This window comes from Cuculus canorus, chromosome 4 (assembly GCF_017976375.1).
Source record: "Cuculus canorus isolate bCucCan1 chromosome 4, bCucCan1.pri, whole genome shotgun sequence".
Lineage (NCBI taxonomy): Eukaryota > Metazoa > Chordata > Aves > Cuculiformes > Cuculidae > Cuculus > Cuculus canorus.
Window position 1 is genome coordinate 71580144 of NC_071404.1, and position 20943 is coordinate 71601086.

Consider the following 20943-nt stretch of genomic DNA (forward strand, 5'->3'; position numbering starts at 1 on the left):
GAGGTTTGTAGGGTAGTTTTGCCAAGGAGATGTTTCCAAGCTCTGCCTCCTTTCCACAACCAGCTGTCAAGGTTATAGGAGACAGAGGCATTGCTGTCCTTTTCACTTCTGCCAGGATCAAATATGGACATGCAACTCTGGATTTACTTTTTAGTTTAATTGAGGCCTGATGCATATTAAAAGCACACACACACACAAGAAATTTTGGTGTTATTGCATCACTTAAAGAATAGCTCCTTCTTTTCTGTCTGTGTGGTGGAACCTGGGTTCTCCGAGTTGTTATTCTGTTAACTCACTTGTATTGTACCAGAGCTGCACTGCAGGAAAGCAGGTTTAGCTCTGCTGTGCTGAGTTTAATGATCCTTCTAAGAGTGCAGGGACACTAAACACTGAGTGCAGTTGCTGTGTCTGCCTTCAGTTCAGCTTTCCGGCAGCAAGAGAGAAAATCCAGTTTATTTGTCAAACAAATCTCCTGTAATTCTGGTATTTCTTCAAAACCACACAGGCAATACTTTTGATAAACCGGCAAAGACAACAGTACAAGAAGCCCTGGAAATAAGATTAATAATCCACAAGTTAACCATTAGTCCAAAGAGCAGGTGATATACTGAAGAGGAACGCGGGTTGATGTCACTCATTTCATTTCAATCTATCAGTGCCCTTCCGCAAGGACTTCCCAGCTTGCAGAACAGTGGGAATAGGGTTGCAACACATGACTACTTCATGGCCTTTAAAATTTGCTGGATTGCTAGTGCTTCCTCTAAGACAGTTTTTTTGTACAAATAAGGAGTGTAAATCTAATTGAAAAAGCTATCCTAAAAAATATTACATTATTGATGTACTGCAAAGACCGATAAAACAGAATGAGATTTTGTTAAACTGAAGCTGATAAAGTTCTCGTAAATTTGCCTATAAATACGGCTTGTGACCATTTGGTCTTCTGAGAAATAGATGAGAACCATAAAAAGGGTCAACTTGTGTTTTATGTGAACATCTGGGCAAAGTATAAGAATATCTGGGAAACATGCTAAATAAAAAAAAAATCCTTGAACTTTGACCCCAGATTTATTTTCTAGAGCAGATTTTAAGGCTTTTCCTCCCTCTGATCTCCATCTTTTGTACTTGTCGCAGTTTCTGGAAGCAAAGACTTTGCTGTTCAGCTAGCTCACTCTTTCCATCTTTTTTCTTCCTTCAAGCAGCAAGTAGGCCTGTTTGCCCATCTCATCCAAGGCAAGCAGCATGGTGTTGTTGCATTACAGTTTTGTTTGCAAAAACTTTACTTTTGTGTTGGTTTTTATTTTTGTCACTAAAATTAGCACTTTTCCCCAAGTCTAGCTTCCAGACACATGGGAAAGTTTAATTTCAGTTTAAAGAATTTTGTTTCTGTGCCTAATCCTGGTGGTTTCAAAGTAGAATGTGAAAATTCAGCTTTATTGATGCTAAGTGAGAGGAAAAACCCCATACTTCTGTTATTCTCAGATCTCATAACTAAAAGAAATCTAATGAATCTAATGATTTGACTTATGCTAATTACTATCTGAGCTGGCAGTCATAGAATCATAGAATGATTTGGGCTGGAGGGGAACTTAAGGATCATTCAGTTCCAATCCGTATGCCATGAGCAGGGATGCCTCCCACTGGATCAGATTGCTTCAAGCTTCATCCAATCTGGCCTTGAATACCTCCAGGGATGGGTCGTCCATGACTTTGCTGGAAAACCTGACCCAGTGCCTCACCACCCTCGCAGGAAAACATATCTTCCTGATATCTAATTTAAACCTCCCCTCTTTAAGCTTAAAACTGTTACCCCTCATCCCATCACCACGGTCTGATAAGGAGCCCCTCCCCAGCTTTCCTGTAGGTCTATAAGGTCTGTACCACAATAAGGTGTATATTAAAATTATTGACAGTTACCCATGGCAAAAAACATTCTGCCACATATTCATGTCATAGCAATGCTGAGATTGTGTCTTAATCTTATTTACCTCTGAAGGACAGGAAAATTATGGAACATTGATCAGCCAACCTGTCTGTAATTTAAAAATCTACAAGCAAATATGCATACTTTGTATGGGCCATCTCACAAACAGCACTTTTGCATTAAGCTGAATTTTCTTTTTTGTGTGAAACTCTCAAAAAAGCATATGTGAAATTTTTGTGGATTAAATAAGATATATAGCCAGTTTAATGATGAGGTAAGTAGGATTATTTTAAAAGCTAAAGGCTTTTTAGATTTCTCTGTCAGATGTGCTGAGAAACCTCTGCTTCTTAAATATATAAATGCATTACACTGAAAGCAGTCACAATTGATTTACGGTTTGAGAAAATAGATACTTGTCTCACTTATTTAATTTTAATCAGAGGTTATTCTTTTAAAAGGTAAATATTCTAGTAGCTCACAGATTTTTAAATAAAGCAGAATAGCACCACCTGGTGCTGAGCAAAATTTTTATGATCAATTCCAATCACTTTTTTGTGGTTGTTGCTGTACAAATAAACTACTGCCTTGCATAGCCATGATTTCAGGTCAAATGATTGGCAACATAATGTTATCACTACCTCTATTGTTCATGCTTCCTGGCACTTCTTTCTTATAGGCGCTTTCCCCCTAAATCTTTATCCCTTATTACAATTTTTTTTGGGACTCTTAAAAAAGTTCTTCGTGTAGCTTAAGCCTTCTGGACATGTATAAAAAGTTATTGATTAAAATCTGAATTCTAGACCTTTCTTCAGCTGGTGTAGATTTGAGGATGATGAAGAACTAAAACGGAACTTCATTGCTCTTTTTCTTTGTTTCTGGGCTTTCTCACGGTGCTTGGAATTAAAAGCATAATTAATGTTAAAACCTACAAACTGAAAGGACTCCACATACCTATAACCTGTCAAAATCAATGGGAAGTTGAGTGCCTGGGGATGTATCCCTAAGCCTTCAATTTCTAGGCAGTATATATTTGGTTTTGCAAATAAGAGAATTAAAGGTAGTGCCTTGTTTTTAAGTCATCTTTTTCCTGCTTGTTATTTATACAGCCCTCAACTGAAGGCCATGAAAAGTATAAAAATCCTTTGTATGTGACATACCAGCAGGAACCCTAAATTCCAGCTACATCTTGAAGCTACCAAGATTTTTAGCTTAGATTTCAGTCTCCAGCTGCACTGCCACTCTTTAGGCTTTCTGATTGTGCAGAATGTGCAAACAATAAAAGGAAATTAATGTCTCAACATTAAAAACGAAAAGAAAGCCTTTTCCCCAGGGCTTAGCTGCATTTCTCCTAACCTACCTTGCCCTTAAACAGTTAATAAAACCACTTGGGAAAAACACTGAGCCTAATTTTGTTCCTCCTGAAATTATTGAATGCTGGAACTATTGGATGACAACATGCCATAAAACTTTATATGTTGGCAAAAGGGTTAGTTGGAGTTGACTGTTACTTACTGTGAAAAACATGAAAGAACAAGAAAGTTTATTTCTGGCTGATGTTTTGTTTTCCTGTGCTGCAGTTTACCATTCCTTCCTCCCCAGTGACAGACAGTAACATTATGAACCTTTGTCCCACAAACACCACTTTGTATGTCATTGTTTTGAGTATGTTGCTTTTTAAAGATGACTTTTTATATATATTTTTTTACTGAATTAAGAAGAATATATATTATATATATATTATATATATTCTTCTTAATTATATATATATATATATTATAATTTTTTACTGAATTAAGAAGAATTAAACCCAACAAAAATAGTATATTTTTCATATTAATGAGGCAGAACGAAGCACCTTTATGTTCAGAAACTGCTGACCGGGATGCTAAAGTAAAGATATACTACGGGCATATCTTCACAACTGCACACAGGAGGAGGGTAGAGGTCTCCCACCTACCAAGCAGAAAACTTACACAATAAAAGCAACACTCTATGAGATAGTTGCTTGACCCTAAAAGTGTGGTCAAAACTGGTTAGTTTGGGCACAGTGCTGTAATGATGCATGACTGCTGCTGTGCTACATATCAGGAAATCAAAGCATTCACAGCTCTAAAAAGAGTTGATATTTCTTAGTTGCCGTCCAGATGACAAAATGCCTGATTTTAATGTGGTCATTACGATTTCTGTCATTCAGGACAGAACTTTGTAAATACATAATGTCATGGCTTGGCTTGATTTCCTCTTTTCTTCCAGCATCCATGCTATTTCTCACTAAGTACACACATAAAAATCAGGACGATCATGCAGTTGTTTAGGGCAGGACACTCTGTCTTACTGAGATAGCATAATTCTAATTGCACTGTTGTGCAACTGTAGTTTCTTCTCCTCTCTGAAATCTCAGCTGTTTGTTTGTCTTCCATCTTATCAGGAAACTTTGATCTGACATATATTCTATTTCCTCAGTTTCTTCCTTATGGCAATGCTCTTGTTTCTCTTGTTCTGGTGCGTAGGATCACACAGCTGAAAGGGGACTGTGGCACTGCAGGGGCAGAGCTGTCTAATCCTCTGCCCTAAACCTCTTGAATATTCACTCTTGACCTACAGGTACTGTCACGGCTTTTTTTTCCACCATGTGACTGTCCATCTATCGCATTTGTTGTGCAGGCATGTCCTGAATGGGTTTAACAATAAATGAGGTCTTACAGTTTGCAAGAGAAGTTGAGAGAGATGCCTGCTCTTCACTGTTTTAATTTCAAGCACTGGGAACGTTCCACAGCCTATTTCAGCAGAGGATAGTTTTACTTAGTCCTCTATGGCTCGTGATAGGGCTATATTTACTAAGGTTTTGTTTTCAGTGTCCACAGAGACTTGAAAATCCAACTCACCAACCCTGCTAACAAATTTTTACTGACTATAAATTCTAATTTGCAGCAAGAAACACTAGAGGGCATTGAAAGTTCTGTGCAGATATATCTGGTAACTCCACAGGCTCTACTTCAGCAGCAGTCTTCTCAATGTGATTAACGACTAAAAGGTTACTAACATGTTGGGAAAAGCTGTGGAGGCCATGTGTGGATTGAAAAAAGACTTCTGACACTTAAATGACAAGTATAATGATTGCTTTGGTCAGCAAGCACATGCAGCACATACAATAAAAACCAAAATAATTGAAGTTGCATATGGATTTCTCTGAAAATGGAAGCAAAATAATATTAAGTACAGCCATTTCTGAAAATGGAACTGTGTAACTTGGGACTGGCAGCTGGTAGGGTTATATTTTCCATCCTATCTCTGTCCTGAAAAATAGAATATCTTTATTTCCCTGCATGCATTGTACAAATTCTGTTCAAAATCTAACAAAAATACTGATATTTTAATAGGCTCTGTTTGAAGTGAGTCCTAAACTGCATGTGTTCTCATAAAGAAAGAATGAAAGTAAAGACTGAGTATACACAGAAGATGGGTTTTAGGAGTACTTTAGAAGTCATTTGTCAGTGACAGGAGTAAAACTTACAAGATGATTCTTTGATTTTCCTGAAAAAAAATGCAGGCTCTTCAGAAACTTGTGTATCCTATAATACTTATCACTGATCTTTCTTCCTGGAAATAATAGTGCAGGAAAAATTCTGAGGATGCAAAGGGCTCTTAACACAAAACTGCACATATGGGGTATGATAAGTCTTCCTTTGAGGAAAAAAAAAAGTTGCTTACCCTCCCTTATCTCTTGATCTGTTTTATGTGTCAGCTGTGTCTGTGAATGGCAGACTTCAAAGAGGGTATTCTTTTGAAAAATGCAAATGCTGCCACAGTGCAAGAGGGAGAGATGTCAAGTGGTGCAAGAGCAGCCTCCTCCTGCTTCTCTGATCCCTCCCAGTTTTGCAAACCTACACAGAGCTATGCACCATCACAGGCCAGGAGCCAAAATACTGACATTTATTGCTGTTTCACTTGTATGTAGTTCTGGTTTAATAAAAAATGTTTAATCCTGGATGTTTTTTCCTTAGTATTTTTGCATATTGCTAAACTACCCAGCCCATGTAGCTATTTGACATCATCTGTCACACCTGAACTGTTCTGACGACTTTTAGAGATCGATGGATCTCTCCTATCTATCTATCTATCTATCTATCTATCTATCTATCTATCTATCTATCTAATCTATCCCTCCCTCCCTCCCTCTCTCTCTCTCTCTCTCATATTTATGAGTTCTGGTTTTTCTTTTGTAAAATCAGAGGAAATGAAACATACTTTATTCAGAACCAGGATACACACACATCGATGTCATTATCAGGAATATCACTGCAATGAAGCAGAGAAAGAGAAAGCCAACTCCAATGAAAATGTTGACTTCCATGACTTTAAACCAGTCATATTCTCATTAGAGAATGAAGACAAATAGTAGATAGGAATCTTGTGAACTGTGTCCTGAAACAAGAAAATGAGCAGGCAACACATTTTTTCCAAAGGGTAATTGATTGCCTATTGCTAATTTAAAGCTCGTTGTGCAAAATCCAGCATAGAAAATAGTATTTGACTTGCATATGGACTTCATGATCTAAGACGTCTTTTCCAACCTAGTCATTCTATGATTCTATGAATGGTGACTAAAATCTTTCTTTAATAAATAGTAAATAAGTTGTTTGAAGATCTGAGTTATGTACTATGGCTACAATACAGATGATGCTTTCAAAAAAACATGTTTTGTAGGGGAAAAGAGAGGGAAAGGAATTTTTTTCATCACTGGATTACTGTTTCAAATTCACTTTCAGAAAACCTGACTGAGTTACAGATAAACAAAAAGTGTAATATAATCAATTCTGAGAACACTTTTGGGAAGGTTATGCTATATTGTAGATTTATCTGGTAACAAGAAGAATAAAGACCAACTTTTAGCAAGGGAGAACATCAAATGGACTTTCTCTACCTGTCATAAGCCCCGAGGCTTACAAGAATAACAGGCATCTTATTGCAGCCTTCAAAAGTTGCCAATAAAAATTTGTAAGGCTTGAGGTCACACAGAAAGGTTTTGAGAAATTACAGAATATCTGCAGTGGAAGCCTGCAAAATGAAGACCAGAACTCCCACAGTGTTTCCCGGTGGAGCAGCGTCAGAATTATGTTCACCAGTCCAGGCTTTTGCAAATAGCTTTTTTGTTTCATTCTGACAAACTGCTGGAGTTGCCGCTAGCTGTAGTTTTCACCAGAACAATTACACCATGGGAGCTGAAAATGTTTCTGTTCAGCGTCTGAGATGCTGTGGATTGTGCGTTTTGCTGGCAGCTGTTATGATTGGAAGTTGACAGGCAGGCAGATGAGCTAAAGCCCAAACTGGTAAGATGAAAATCACTAAATGAGAGGTCTTCAGGAACTGAAGCGCACCTTCTGCACCAGAAATACCTCAAATTTTGTCATTATATTTATCTTTAAAGCTTGTTTTCTTTACCAGTTAAATCATAGAATGGTTTGGGTCGGAAGGGATCTTATCCAGTTCCAGCCCTTCTGCCATGGGCAGGGACACCTCCCACTGGATCGGGTTGCTCATAGCCCCATCCAGCCTGGCCTTGAACACCTCCAGGGATGGGGCATCCATGATTTCTCTGTACAACCAGTGCCAGCGCCTCACCACCCCCACAGTAAAAAAAATCCTCCTAATAGCTAATCTAAGTCTACTCTTTTTCAGCTGAAAACCGTTACGCCTTGTCCTATCCCTACACTCCCTGATAAGAGTCCCTTTCCGTCCCTTTCCAGCTTTCCTGTAGCCTCCTTTAAGTACTGGAAGGCTGCTATAAGGAGTCCCTGGAGCTTTCTTCTCTCAAGGCTGAGTCAGCCCACCTCTCTCAGTCTGTCCTCAAATGGGAGGTGTTCCAACCCTCTGATCACCTATGATATTTTTCTGTTCATAATCAATTGTAGTTAAGAACTCATCAGTGTAGTTAAGCTCATCAGTGCTTTGTTATCCGTCTCAGGTACTGATGAATGACACAATCTTTTTTCTAGCTGTGGCTAAGCAGAACATTATGTTGCCTTCTTTTGGCAGTGGACTTGCCACAACCATCTGTGCATTTATCTGCAGCTTTCAGGTTTCAAGTAACATAAATTTTAATAGGTGCTGTACTGCTGGAGACAGTGTAAGTGTCATTGCAGTTGTATTGGGGTAGGTTGAGATGTTGCGTTCTTCTCTCTGAGCCACTCTGTGGTGGGGTTTCTACAACGTTACTGGCACAAATCAAGTAAAACATGGAACAAGTATTTGCAGACGGGTTAAAATCTCAGCTGCATAACCAGAACCTAGCCAAAAAGAACCAAAGTAAAGCATTTTATATTGGCTCTTGCTGCTGTCTAACCTGATTGTGAGAGATTTGTCTTCTCAAAAGAAAGATGTATGATGAGTCAAACATTAAAATCATAGTGTATGTAATGCAGATGTAATTACATTTTTAGATGGTTAAGAGAGAGCCTTATTTCTCCGGAAAACCTTAAGACAGGGCCTTTAATGCTAGAATCTTCAAATGTTCATCTTTAATGTGCACAAAATACTTGTCTGATTGCCTGATAGCATTGAGTAGTTTATTGAGGAGCAGAACCAGGATTCCTCAAGAAGCTTTTAAGAAGAGAAACTACATAGCGTATTGCCAGACAGGAAAACAAGATGGAAACTCTGCAGTGCATGGAAGGAGAATGGCATAACCTATACAGTGAAAAATAAAAATCATCTTCAGTTAATTCAGAACATAAAAGAGGCTAACCTAAAACTGTTTGTAATATATTATACCTGCTGTACAAGCCACTTCAGCTCATGTTTACTTAGAGGTCTCCTAAGCAGAAGTGGTTTATATGAGGAAAAATTCAACTGCATTGCAGCAGAGCACATATCTTCAATTTAAACCAGCAAAGTAATACCAATGCATTCCAGAAAAATCTGTAAAGGCAGAACTAATGCAGCTTGGTTTTATTAATGCCCAGTTATGTCAAGATACATAACAGGCCTTCAGGATTGTAATAAATCAGTGACAAAGTGTGCAATAAAAGTCACCCTGTAGCTTAGGGTTATGTTTTCTGATTGGTGACTGATGAAGTAATACTAGGAGCATACTGGAGATTGCTGGAAGGGTAAGGTAGACTTGTATTGTTTAGATTATGCATTAGTTTCCATTGTATAGTAAACTATAAAGTACACCTATATTTTTCTGAAATATTATTTGAAACATTTAGAATATTTCTGCTTGCATTACATGTGGCCATTGTTTTTAGAAATACTTCTAAAAAAAGTCATTTAATAGCTTACTGATCATACTGGCTCTAGCACGTGTAATTGTATTTATAAGTACTACAGTGGGTCTGGCCATACCTTTGGATATTTATTTGTTAAAATATCCTATTTTCTTCTTGATTTCACTAAGTATGAATGTTCAGAACAGAGAGAGGAATAGCTTAAAGCCTATGAAAACAGCAGCCAGTCAGTGCAATTAAAAAGACATTCTTAAACCTGGAAAACTGGATTCTCAACTTATAAGCTCTGCTACGAAGAATGAAATAAAACTTTGTAATTCATATTTCTTCAATCTCTTAATTAAGTAAAACTGTGGAATGTGTGCAAGTTTTTAAAGAGTAGGTCAGAGCCTGACTAGGAGATAGGGCTTGCAGAAGAATTTCTCTGATTTCATCCTAAGCATTAAAGACTGGACTGAGAGAGCAAATTCAGGATGTTCTTTTTCCCCTCAGAAGAACCTAAAAATTCTAACAAGCTATTTTTCGGAATCCTTTTGACATGTGTTTGTGCCCTGATTGTTTTCATGATTCTAGAAGGCAGCAGAGGCAGCTCTTTCAGCGATGTGAAGGGAGGACGCCAAGAATTGCCCTCAAGCTTGTGAAGGAATTCTGTAGAGGTTAAGGAATCATATTTCTGGAGGGAATCCCAGTTTGATTTCATCCACAAAAGAGGCCAACAGTAACAGCAGGGTGTTATTGATTAAGGGCTGGAAAATGCAGAAAATTTACAAAGGACTAAAGAAAAAAAATGTATATTGTACAATGTGAGCAAACAGTACAACCGGAGCAAAATTTCAAAAGAGTACTTATTTTATCTGTTGCAATAAATGATCTTTGAATTTTACAAAACACTACACCTAGCGACAACTTCTAATTTAGATGACCTTTAAATAATATTTTCCTATCTGAATCTTTTTTTTTCCCAGAAAAATTGTTTCATAATTGTAGACATATAAACTCTGACAACACGCATGATTCTTTTCTCTCCCTCTCCTCACCTATTACATAGTAAGTGCAATGCATTGTTTTGAATTGGGTCCAGATGTTAGGGTGAATTATAAAGCACATGCTTAGCTTTGTACATTGTGAGTATTCCTGCTGACTCAGCATACAGCACAGTATGTGTCATAATTCTTTACAGAACCAGGACCCCAGAAATTGGGCATTTAGAAAACTCTTAGCACAGCAACCTTGAGTTTATGAAATCTAGTTCAATTGTGGCTTGACCTCCAAATTGGACAACATTTGCAATTTATATTGCTCTGATATATGGCTTCATTAAGGTCAATGTGGTTTACAAATAACAACAGTGTGGTTGATGGCATTTAATGGCAGATAATTAAAAAAATACGTATGTAGAAAAATTCCCTTGAATATCTGAATAGCACTTACTAGAAGATTCACACCTTCTAGACCACGTTTAAGGCGTTAAGGTTTATTTAAACCTAACAATACAAAAGGAGAACCTTAACTATGTTGAGTCACAAAGGTTTTCCTGTGTTATCCTTATGAGCAGCCCTGTGGAGATGCTGTAGTTTGATTGTTAATTATCCTACCCCAAAAAGATACATTGGATAAACCCACAGGAGTCAACAGCTGCAAAAGACTAGGTTGGATGGTTTTGGCCTTCCTGAGGAAACAAATATCCAAGCCCTGCAAAAAGGAAAAAACAAAAAACCCCGTGTTAAAACACACTGGTGTTTACTAACGATTGTTCAGTGTCCATCTTATTTTAATGATGCATAATTCCAGAGGAGGGACCTTTTAGAGACAGTAGGACAGAGATAAAGAGGCTATGGATTCTCCATTCCTACAGGCACTAAAAGCTTGATGGAATATGACTCTGCGTATCTAGCCTTGCTTTGGCCAAGGTGCCGTACAGGCTAACGTCCTTCAGTCCTTCGCAGCCTGGTTTGTTTTATGTTACTGTGAGGACACATGCCATTTTGCAGATTCCCAAATATTTTTGTTTACTAGTAAATGACTGTGGGCCACCCGCAGAATAGAAACACAAGCTTACAAAAGTGGATGAGCAACTAGGAAGCTTTGTCGTCATCCAGGTCTCTCAGATTTTCCTTTGGATGTGCTAAAGAGGGTTGTGACCACAGCTACCTTTTTGTGTGTAGTGAAATTGTACTTTCAGAGCTCATAAATGGTGCAATGATAAAATAGAAAGTTCTTTATATCATACAACAGGACAACGTTTCTCCTCCTCTGTACCATTAGAAAAGAGCACTATGTACTTTCCACTGACTTTACAGCTGAGATATTCTTTCTGCATATTATTTAAAACCATAATCTGACTTCATTGTAAAGTGTAGCAATTTATCTTTTTGGGTCTAATATACATCTAATATAACCAATGCCTATGAACTTTTAAAACGCTAGATATTTAGGGTGAACAGAGCCCTCAAGGACATCTGTTTCAAGGAGTCTCTATGTGGAGATACTTCTAACTTAGTTCATTGGAGCAGACTGGAGTGTACTTAGGCAATCAGATAGGTCCTTAGACATGCAGGTGCTTGTCTAACACAGCTTCCCTGTGCAACTTCTGCTTTGCTTTCCTCTCCCCTCCGGCCGCTGGCTGCCCATTGGGCTTGTTCATACTGGGTAAGAAAAGCTCTGACCCCAACTGGGGTCACGGCTCCTAATAAGAAAGCAGCTGGTCTGACCAGCTCTTAGTAAACGACACACAATGTCTCTTATCAAACTCAGGATTTCCTCATGCTGGCAGTTTCGAAGGTTTTTCCTAATATCCACCTGGATTTCAATTTGCTTTTAAATTATTTTAGCAAATTGAAAATTCTTGTCCTTTTCCTCCTGTTAGCATGGAGAAGAGCTGAATACTGCACTCTTTATAAACACTCTTTACAGACTGAAAGAAGTGTCTTACCTTACTTTTTTTTTTTCCCTAGAACAAAGTAAATTCCTTTAAGTTTTCCCTGATATACCCTGTCCTCTGAACGTTTCCTTCCTGTTCTCCTCCAAATGCTTTTCCCCTTGTTTATGTCTTTCCTGCGTGACAGTGCCTGAAGCTGTGCACGCATTTGGTTGAGGTTTCATCACAGAGCAACTTTTTACATGATTTTGCCATGGCTGCTATGTTAATATATTCTATGCTGAACTTGCTTTTTTTTTTGCAGTGACATTGTGTTTTTTTCTTGGATCATTTGGGATTCTGTTCATATCCCAGTCTGTTATCTAATAGTTATTCCCTATTTATTTTTTTTGTTTAAATTTCATTTGTGACACTTGGCGTTTGCCATTGTTACTATCACTTTGAATTATAACGTAAAGTTTAGACTATTGATTGTCCTAGAAACCTCTTGAGATATGAAAGCAAAAAGCAATAAATGAATCCTCTTGAACGCATTTTTGAGGGCTGGCTCCATTTTGGCCTCCAAATAGTAAAACTCCATCCTGTATCACAAAAGACTGTAAAACTATCTCTTACAAGATAAAACAAAAACTTAGTGAAATAAAAATTGTTTATTCAAATTATTGTTATTATTTGATTAAATCCCAAAAGGTATGACATTACTTTTCATTTTAGTTCAGGAATAAACCTAGTATTTGTAAGATTTCTAGTGAATACCGTAAGAGAATACAGGATCTGTGGAAAGCAAACTCTATGTTAATATGAGTGTATTCCTTTTTGAGGACAGTAAGATAATGTTTTGTTTCCATTATACTCAGTGAGAAAACTCCTCAGGAACTACAAGGATGAAGAAAACATGATTTATGTGGTAGTCTAGTCTGATCAATTATCTTGCAAAGATGTGCATTGGAGCTTCACCTGTTTGAGCCCTGTAATAATTTGGCTTGTAGGTCTTTGTTGGAAAGACAATCTTGGTTATGTTTGCTGAGTAATATACAGAATCATAGAATAGTTTGGGTCAGAGGGACCGTAAAGATCATCTAGTTCCAACCTCCTCCTGCCACGGGCAGGGACACACCTATGGAAGACTGCATTTGGGCAAATGTAGTTAACAGCTTTGTAGGTATAATAGAAAAAAGAAACATTTTTGGTGATTTCCTTCTTAATTTGCTATCGCTTTAGTTGCTGGCCAGCATTCTAACACTTATAAAAAGGCAGTTTAAGAACTCCTGAGGAGATGAATGAAACAATACTTTTACTTTCCTGTCCTCACGTGGTTAAGAATAGTAAACTCATTAGTATTCTGAAGTATGTTTTATAATTGGTGAGTCTATTGCTGTTAAAACTATGAAGCATATACAGCAAATATCCAGGAAATGAAGAGATTATTAATTTTTGATTGTGTTAAGTATACAGACCGTATTTGGGATCTCAGTGGACTATCAGTTCCAATTAATTTAAGCATTTTATGTGTGGGGTTGGAATCTGTACTTCCATTGTGAACAATTTAGTTTATTTTCACATTTATTTTCATTGTTTTCTACCAAAGAATGTTTGTTGTTTGCTTAAACTGGAGAGTTACGAGGGTATCGTTAGGTGCTTATGAAATAATTGTAGACATTCTCAGATATGTATATAAACATTTCTGTATTTTCACCACCAAAGGAAATATAAAGCATTACATTTTATACTACTAAATTTTTTAAATCTCTCTTTTTCCTGTGGGAATAGTTATCCAAATTCTTTCAATTACTGAGGTACTCACTGAGTGAGGCAGAACAAATGTTGTAAATTGTACAGATGATGAACTTGTTGCATCCTATCTACCAAGTAAGTTTAAGGAATGCTATCTCGCTGCTCCCACTCATCCCGTATGTTCAACTCACTCAATATCATATGACTGTAATGAAATATTCCTTTAAGTGTTAAAATCAAAATATTGTAATCCAGACATGTGTGATACTGTTAGCCAGCAAAATATGAAGAGTTTAAAAAGACAGCAATGAGACAGAATGGCAAACTCTTACATTATGCCATGTGTTTTAATTCCTCCCTGCAGTGAGGATTTTGTAGATATTTTATGACATTCAACCTTTCCCCTGTTTTGTTTTTTTTTTCTAAGGAATTGTGAAATTTCTGCTTTGTTCTTGTCTTAATATCATTCTGATCAGAGATAGGCAGTAAAGCCTAAACTTCAGAAGTGTTTGGGCACTTTCTACTAAAGCCACTGTGAATTAAAACACTGAAATAAATCTGATGGAAGGCAGGGAGCAGTGAACACTGAACAGCCTGAGCCTACAGTGATTTAACAGTGACTGTAGTTGTGTATCCTGTGTTGGTTTTGATGGTTCATTGCTTCAGTCATTCTCAATACAAGTATGGACAGGTTAATGGATTTTTTTATTTTCCAAATTCTAGAAGAAATCTCTGCATCTTTCAGTCTGTTTTGACTATGACTGTCCTTTTCACTTCTCTCTTTTACTGACATGTCAAATTGTTTGTCCAAACCATCACTTCCAGCCTTAGGTTGAATGTATTGGGGACAGAAAATCCACCGTTTCCCTGGATAATCAGTTCAAGTAGTTAATCACAGTTAAAAATCTGTGCCCTATTTCCAGTTTAAATTTGTCTTCATTCAGCTTCAGTCATTGTCCCTGTCACGTCCTTTTTTTTGTTAAACGCAATTTATCTTTAGTATCTTCTGTCTTTTCTGAAGATAGCTACTTCTCAGTCTATTTTTAAATGAACAGGTTGACCTACGTACAGTCTCTCACTTTAAGGCACATTCTCCTCTCCTTCTGTCACCTTAATATCTGTTGCATTACCTTCTCCAGCTTTACAAATAGAGTGAAACTCCTGTCATCAAAACTGTGTGCAGTACAGTGGGACTGATCTCACTAATGTTACACAAAATAATAACAACCATTTATTTCTCTTCAGTCCTCCCCATTCATAGACCTAAAAGTCATATTTGCTCTGTTAGCCATAGCCTGACAGCAGAAGGAATGCAAACATTCCCTCCTTTGTGACTCTAAATCCTTCACAATCATTACTCTGCAGGATGCAGCCTCTATTTTGTTAGTAAAATCTGCATTCTTTCCTCCTGGGTATTACTCTGAATTTGGCAATGGTGAAACACAGTTTTAAGGATCCAAGCTTGCCAAATGATCCAAATCACTTCCCATCGCTTCTTTCCTTCCAGTATGATATTCTTCTTGAGTTCTGCACATTTTACCAAGTCTACTTTTCACCTGTAATATTTACTTCCAGATCATTAATAGAAATGTTAAATACCAATAATCTTACCACTAATGCTAGGAAAACCCTATCAAGTGCAGTCTTACTGAATGAAGATTTCTGATGGATATCTACTTTGAAATCTAGAAATAAACTGGTTTTTTAAGCTAGTTAACATACGCTTTGCTAATATTTTAAAGAACCACTTTTTTTTTCAGGTATAGTTGAAAAATCTAAACGTGATGCCATTCAATTTATAGTGTGGTCCAAAGCCAAATGTAAACTAAAGCAAGTTTCTTTATTGCACTATTCTTTATAACTTTTTTTTATTATTAATTGACTCTGATATCAAATTTCATTTATTTTTATAATTTCTTATTAGGAACAGCTTAACCCATCGTGGTTAACTTTGACGGGAGGAAACTTTTTAAAACTTAAAATAGTGTTTCCTATGGATTAGCCTCTATAGAGAGAATATTTATTCAGGAAATTCTGTTTTTCAAAATAACTGGAAATTCTTTTTAGGATGATTTTCCCAGCGTGGGTGGTATGGTCACCATCAACAGTAGGTTGCAAAAGTCAAATGAGATGATTTATTACAGGCCAAACTGAATTTGGTTCTTTAAGGGGCAAATACAGTTCTCGATTTTTACAAGTTCGTGTATTCATTTTCATGATGCTGTGCTGAATACAATGGGTATATTTAAAATATATACAGCATTTGGTTACATAAGCTTTTATATTTCCCCGGTGTTCCTATCAGATGTGGAGCGCTGTCAGCATGCAATGGGATCCTGTAACTTTTCATTATGTAATGAAACAAATGAATAAGAGCACCAGATCATTTTATGGATTTTTATTATCTGGAGGTGCCTATAATTGCTTTATATTGAAAAAATACATGCCATATTCCAACTATACTCTCCAGTGATCTGGAACAAGAATTCCCTCTGCTAAAATATTTCTCTGACATCCAGCAATATTCTTTCAAATTACCATTCAGTCATTACCTTTTGCAGATTTTTATATGAAAAGCAACAGTTATAAATGTTTGAATTTTATGTTGTATTATTCAATAAAGCCCTCCAGCTGTCCAGATTCATCCTATGTAAACATCCTGATGCTTTTATTTAGAAGATATATCAGCACATGCAAAGCAATGGCCAATGAAATCTCCATTATCTCTGTTTGACAGGGAATGTTTGAAAGGCTGCGTATTTTTAATGAACAGGAAAAAAAATCAAAGACAGAAGTACATCTTGGGCCCTTACACATAACAAAAAGGGCATATTTATTGACTCACTAATACTGAATGTCAGTTTGCTGTGTTGACAGTCGACAGTCTCAAGTGTTCCATCACCTACAGGGAGTATTAAATACAAAATAAACAGTTCTGTATATGCTGAGGGCCATTTTTCTACCAGAATAGTGGGTGTGCCTATTAAGTTAATTTATTAACAGTGAAACTCAAGTCACAAAGCCTCAGATGAAATTCCAGGCCATAACTCCTAGCTTTATAGCTTTCTATTCTGGATTATTGCCTCTTCCCCAAACACTGAAGATATTTCTTTCTTCAGAAAAATAACCTAGCTTCATTTTTATTTCCTTTTGACCCTTCTTTCAGGTATTGGTTCTACTTCTTCCCTCACTTTCCTTGCAGGGTTTCTAACAGCTCATTTCTCTCCATTCTATTTCCTTCTTGCACCATACTACTGCCACATCTTCAGTCCCTGTTGCTTTAACACTCAACATTTTCTCTTTCCATTTCTCATCTTATCTTTCATTAGAGCTCCTCTTTCTTGTACATGAAGATGCCTCTAGAGTACCAGGCTATTAACAGTCCGATTGTGACTTGTGTTCTTCCTAACTGCCCTCTCCTAAATATTTTCCAGTGTTTCTCTTCAGTTTAAACGACCAGAGAGATATAAATACCCTCAGCTTTGTTTGCTGGAGCATTTAATTTCAATAAAACTCACAGTTGGAAAGTATTTCCTCTATCCCCTCCCCATTTATCTTCTTTGATTTCAGACAGATAAAGGGATCAGTGTGGGTTGCTACTATCCAGATTTATTAACAAAAGGGACAGTAGTTCACTAAATTTGTATGTAATTTAGAAGCACGCCTGTATCTATACAGCCAACATAGCAGTATGCCTTATTGTGGCATTTCCCTTGCTGTCTTTGCCAGAATCCTCCACATGGTATTCTCACTTATTATGTCTCCTCTTCAAATTCCGATCTGATTCCATAGGGCAAGGACCTGCTGTGTTTGGATAGCATACAGCAATTCAGCTTCCTGCACTTTAAGGCAGTTTTATATATAAATATATATATATATAAAAGAACACTAATCCCCTTACCCTGATTTATAATGTCCTATATTAACCTAAACTGTTCCTATGCTTCCTTGACATTTATTGTCTCTAATATGGGCGTGTAGGAATCTTTCTGAACTATAAATACTATTTTTATATTTTTTAAAAAAGACCTCTTTTCTGGTGATGTTCCTCGTAGGACAATATTCTCAGTTCTCAATTTGTTAGACGGTTTTCATGATAGAACTGCCAGGAAAGCAGCTCCAAGAAGTATGGTTAATGTGTATGTAAAGAAAGACCTTATCATAATCGTATTAGTAGAGAAATATAAGGGCCATGTATTTATTTTCCAAAATGTATGTGATCTCTTTTGGCTCCGCTGGGATATCTGATCTAATCCTTTATGCATACAGAAAGGCTGATCGTGCCTGAATTTAAATTATATAAATGAGTCTAATTTCCTGATAAACAAAGGAGAAAAAACATTAGCTCACAAGTTTTTAGACTTTCAGACTGTTTGGTTTGGATGATTTTCTGGACATTCCTGAACTGACCAGAGAGAGTGGCTGGATTTGTATTTAAAGTAATGAGACCTTAAATAACTTTAAGATACAAGTTGTTCCTAATTAGAACTGATACTTGAATCTTTAAAAATAGACTGGGACAAGACAGTCATAAGAGGAAATGTGAACAGGAGATCTATAAGGTGAACACTATGCCTGTACAGGTGTTGGCAGGTGTGGAATATAAGGTGTCTAGATCCTGTATTGTACGTTGCGTTAAAGCTAATCAAAATCTGGCGTGCTATAAACATGCCAGAATTAGAATCTTCAGTGTGAAGGACCAGTGAATCAAAAACTTCAGTGATGTGACTTCTTCCCTTGGTAAATATTTTTGCTCCATCAGTTTAAGCCCACAAAATTTTCCAGGACCTTGTGAGAATTTGCTGGGACAAAAATGGACTTATCAGAAAAGCAGTAATTCACAGTCTGTTTGATACCCTATACCAAAGGCTCCAGGATAATCTATCCTGGACTTGACCTGATGATGTCAGCAGCCACTCCATGTGTTCAGGGCCACTCAGCTCTAACACTTATTTGATCGCAAGCCAGGCCTGCTGATTCTGAATGTCAAGGAAAACAAGAAAAACTGAGTAGATAACACAAAATTACGCAGAGGAGGGGTTGTTGCTGAGAAAGTTCAAAAAGAACACTTTGGATGTGAGTCAAGAAAAAGTTGAGATTATTTGGAAAAGAGTGTAAGGCAAAAGGATATGCCAGTGAAAAGGTCAAAAAGGAAGTTTAAGGAAAAAACAACTTGTCTTAGATATTTGAGAACCTTGAATTAATGTACTGAGGCTTGATATTGTTGCAAAAAAACAGCAGCTTTCTCAATCAAATCCTGTTGGGCCGTTGTGTTGACTAAGGAATTCTTATTTCCTTACTGAAATACAGCAAGTCTTGCATAAAACCTGTGCTGGGTAGACAAGACAGTACTTACTGAGCTGCATTGAAAGGGTAAGATAGACGTAACTAGATACCAAATGTAGTATTTGAGACATCCTGTACTTTAATGTATTGACTGTTTACATTTATGCATGGAACTGCTTACATTAGTTATGCAGTTCCTTTAAAAAAAGCTATAGGGTAAGACAACCAGGAAACAGACAAATTCAGGCAGGTCAAAACTTTTTTTTGACAGATACTCTATTTCATAGGAAGAATCACTGAGCTGTGAATAATTATTAGTGAAGATAACAATAAATTACTAATTTTAATGTGACCTCTAAAGTCCCTACAAGCAGTGCTGAACAAAATATCTGATGAAATCTCAGCTGAAAAATGGTTATGTGTATTATATATGTATTAATATATATATTAATTCAGGATTTTTACTGTTTTTAAGAAATAAAGTAAAACTTAAGGATGGTTAACATTCAAGAGCTCTGATACAGCACAGAAAACAAAATTACTTAACATTACATGCTCTCCTTTCAGAGATACACACTTCTTTACTAGACAGATTTGTATACAAAACATGTAATCACTGGAGCCACAGCTTTGCTGTGCCGAAGTCTCCTTCAAAATTCTTCTTGCAAATACAATGGAATGGTATAACACTTCCTTTAATAGTCCAGAAACATCAGATTGATTATATCTGGAGAAGATAGTGTGAAAACATGACTTAAACCAGCCTCACTACGTGATTTAAGGATGGTCTGATTAGATCTTCTGGACAGAAGAGAACAACAACAGAAATTCCCTGATAAACAGAGCTTGAAATTAATTTCATAAAATAAAATATCTCTATTGTTGTGAAAACATTGCAGTGAGCTGTGAACAGACTCCACTGCCTTGTTTTTAACATTTGGCTGAATTCTATGTCTATTTTAATATTTGTTTCTTCTGAAAACATAGCTATCTGCCTCAAGTAGATTAATAAGAGACAAGCTGGCATATTCAATCCTATAAGGGATTCCGAGCAAGTGGCTGAAAAGCAACTATTCAAAAATCAGCAATCCTATTTCAGACTGAGACAAAGCAAGGGGCTCCGAGGCATTCTGTTTACCAGGTTTTATAACTATTTGAATTACAACAAAAGGGGGGAAAAAACAGGTTTCTTTTTCTGAATGGCATTGTTGGAGAAATTCCTTTTAAAAATTACAACAAAGCTGAAGTGAGTCTCTTTTATACACAGGCCAATTCACATCATCTTTGCAACAACGTAATTTTTCCTTGAAATGCATTAAATAAAAGAATAGCAACCTCCACTTTTTTTTTTTTCCAAAGTAAAAACCTTATTAAGGTACAGAAATAAGTACTAAAAAAGCACGTTTGACAAGTTTTCAATAGAAGTTGCCTTTTTAGTGTACATATTTGCAGCAGATATTAATAAGACATCTTAAAACTCACCCTCAACTGTGATTCCGGTGCGCCTCTGTGTGTGACAAAGGGCACCTGTTGTTTTTAAGCCCCTTTGCAGCTCTTTCAGCGTAACAGCCCAGATGGCTCACCTCAGTCACTGCCTCCCTCTCTGCTGATTCCAGGGCTTAAAATCCCTTTCCCATTTCCCAGCAGCACCTTAGCCTGGTTCATTTGCTCTTGTAACAACCAGACTAGCTGTATTTTCCAACAGAGCGGGTCAAATATTCTTTTAAACAGCAGTGACTCACTGGGACTGTATATGTGTAACTGAAAGGGGACGATGGCCTTTAGTCATTGAGGTAATAAGAAAACTTCTCTGGGAAAACAAATATATCTGAGGATTTTGCTGCAATGCATATATTTATGACTGTCTCCTTTGTGTGTCTGCTGTCATGCAGTAT

At 36.9% G+C, this 20943-nt stretch overlaps 1 protein-coding gene across 1 annotated transcript in view; it reads right to left on the reverse strand.

The window, feature by feature from the left end:
* The window catches only part of INTU (inturned planar cell polarity protein), a 77669-nt gene extending 57023 nt beyond the window's left edge, over nt 1-20646 (reverse strand). The window contains exon 1 of the mRNA XM_054064716.1: nt 20531-20646. The gene's annotated coding sequence lies outside the window, so the exon portion shown is untranslated. The remainder of the gene's footprint in view (nt 1-20530) is intronic.
* Nucleotides 20647-20943: the final 297 nt, after the last annotated feature.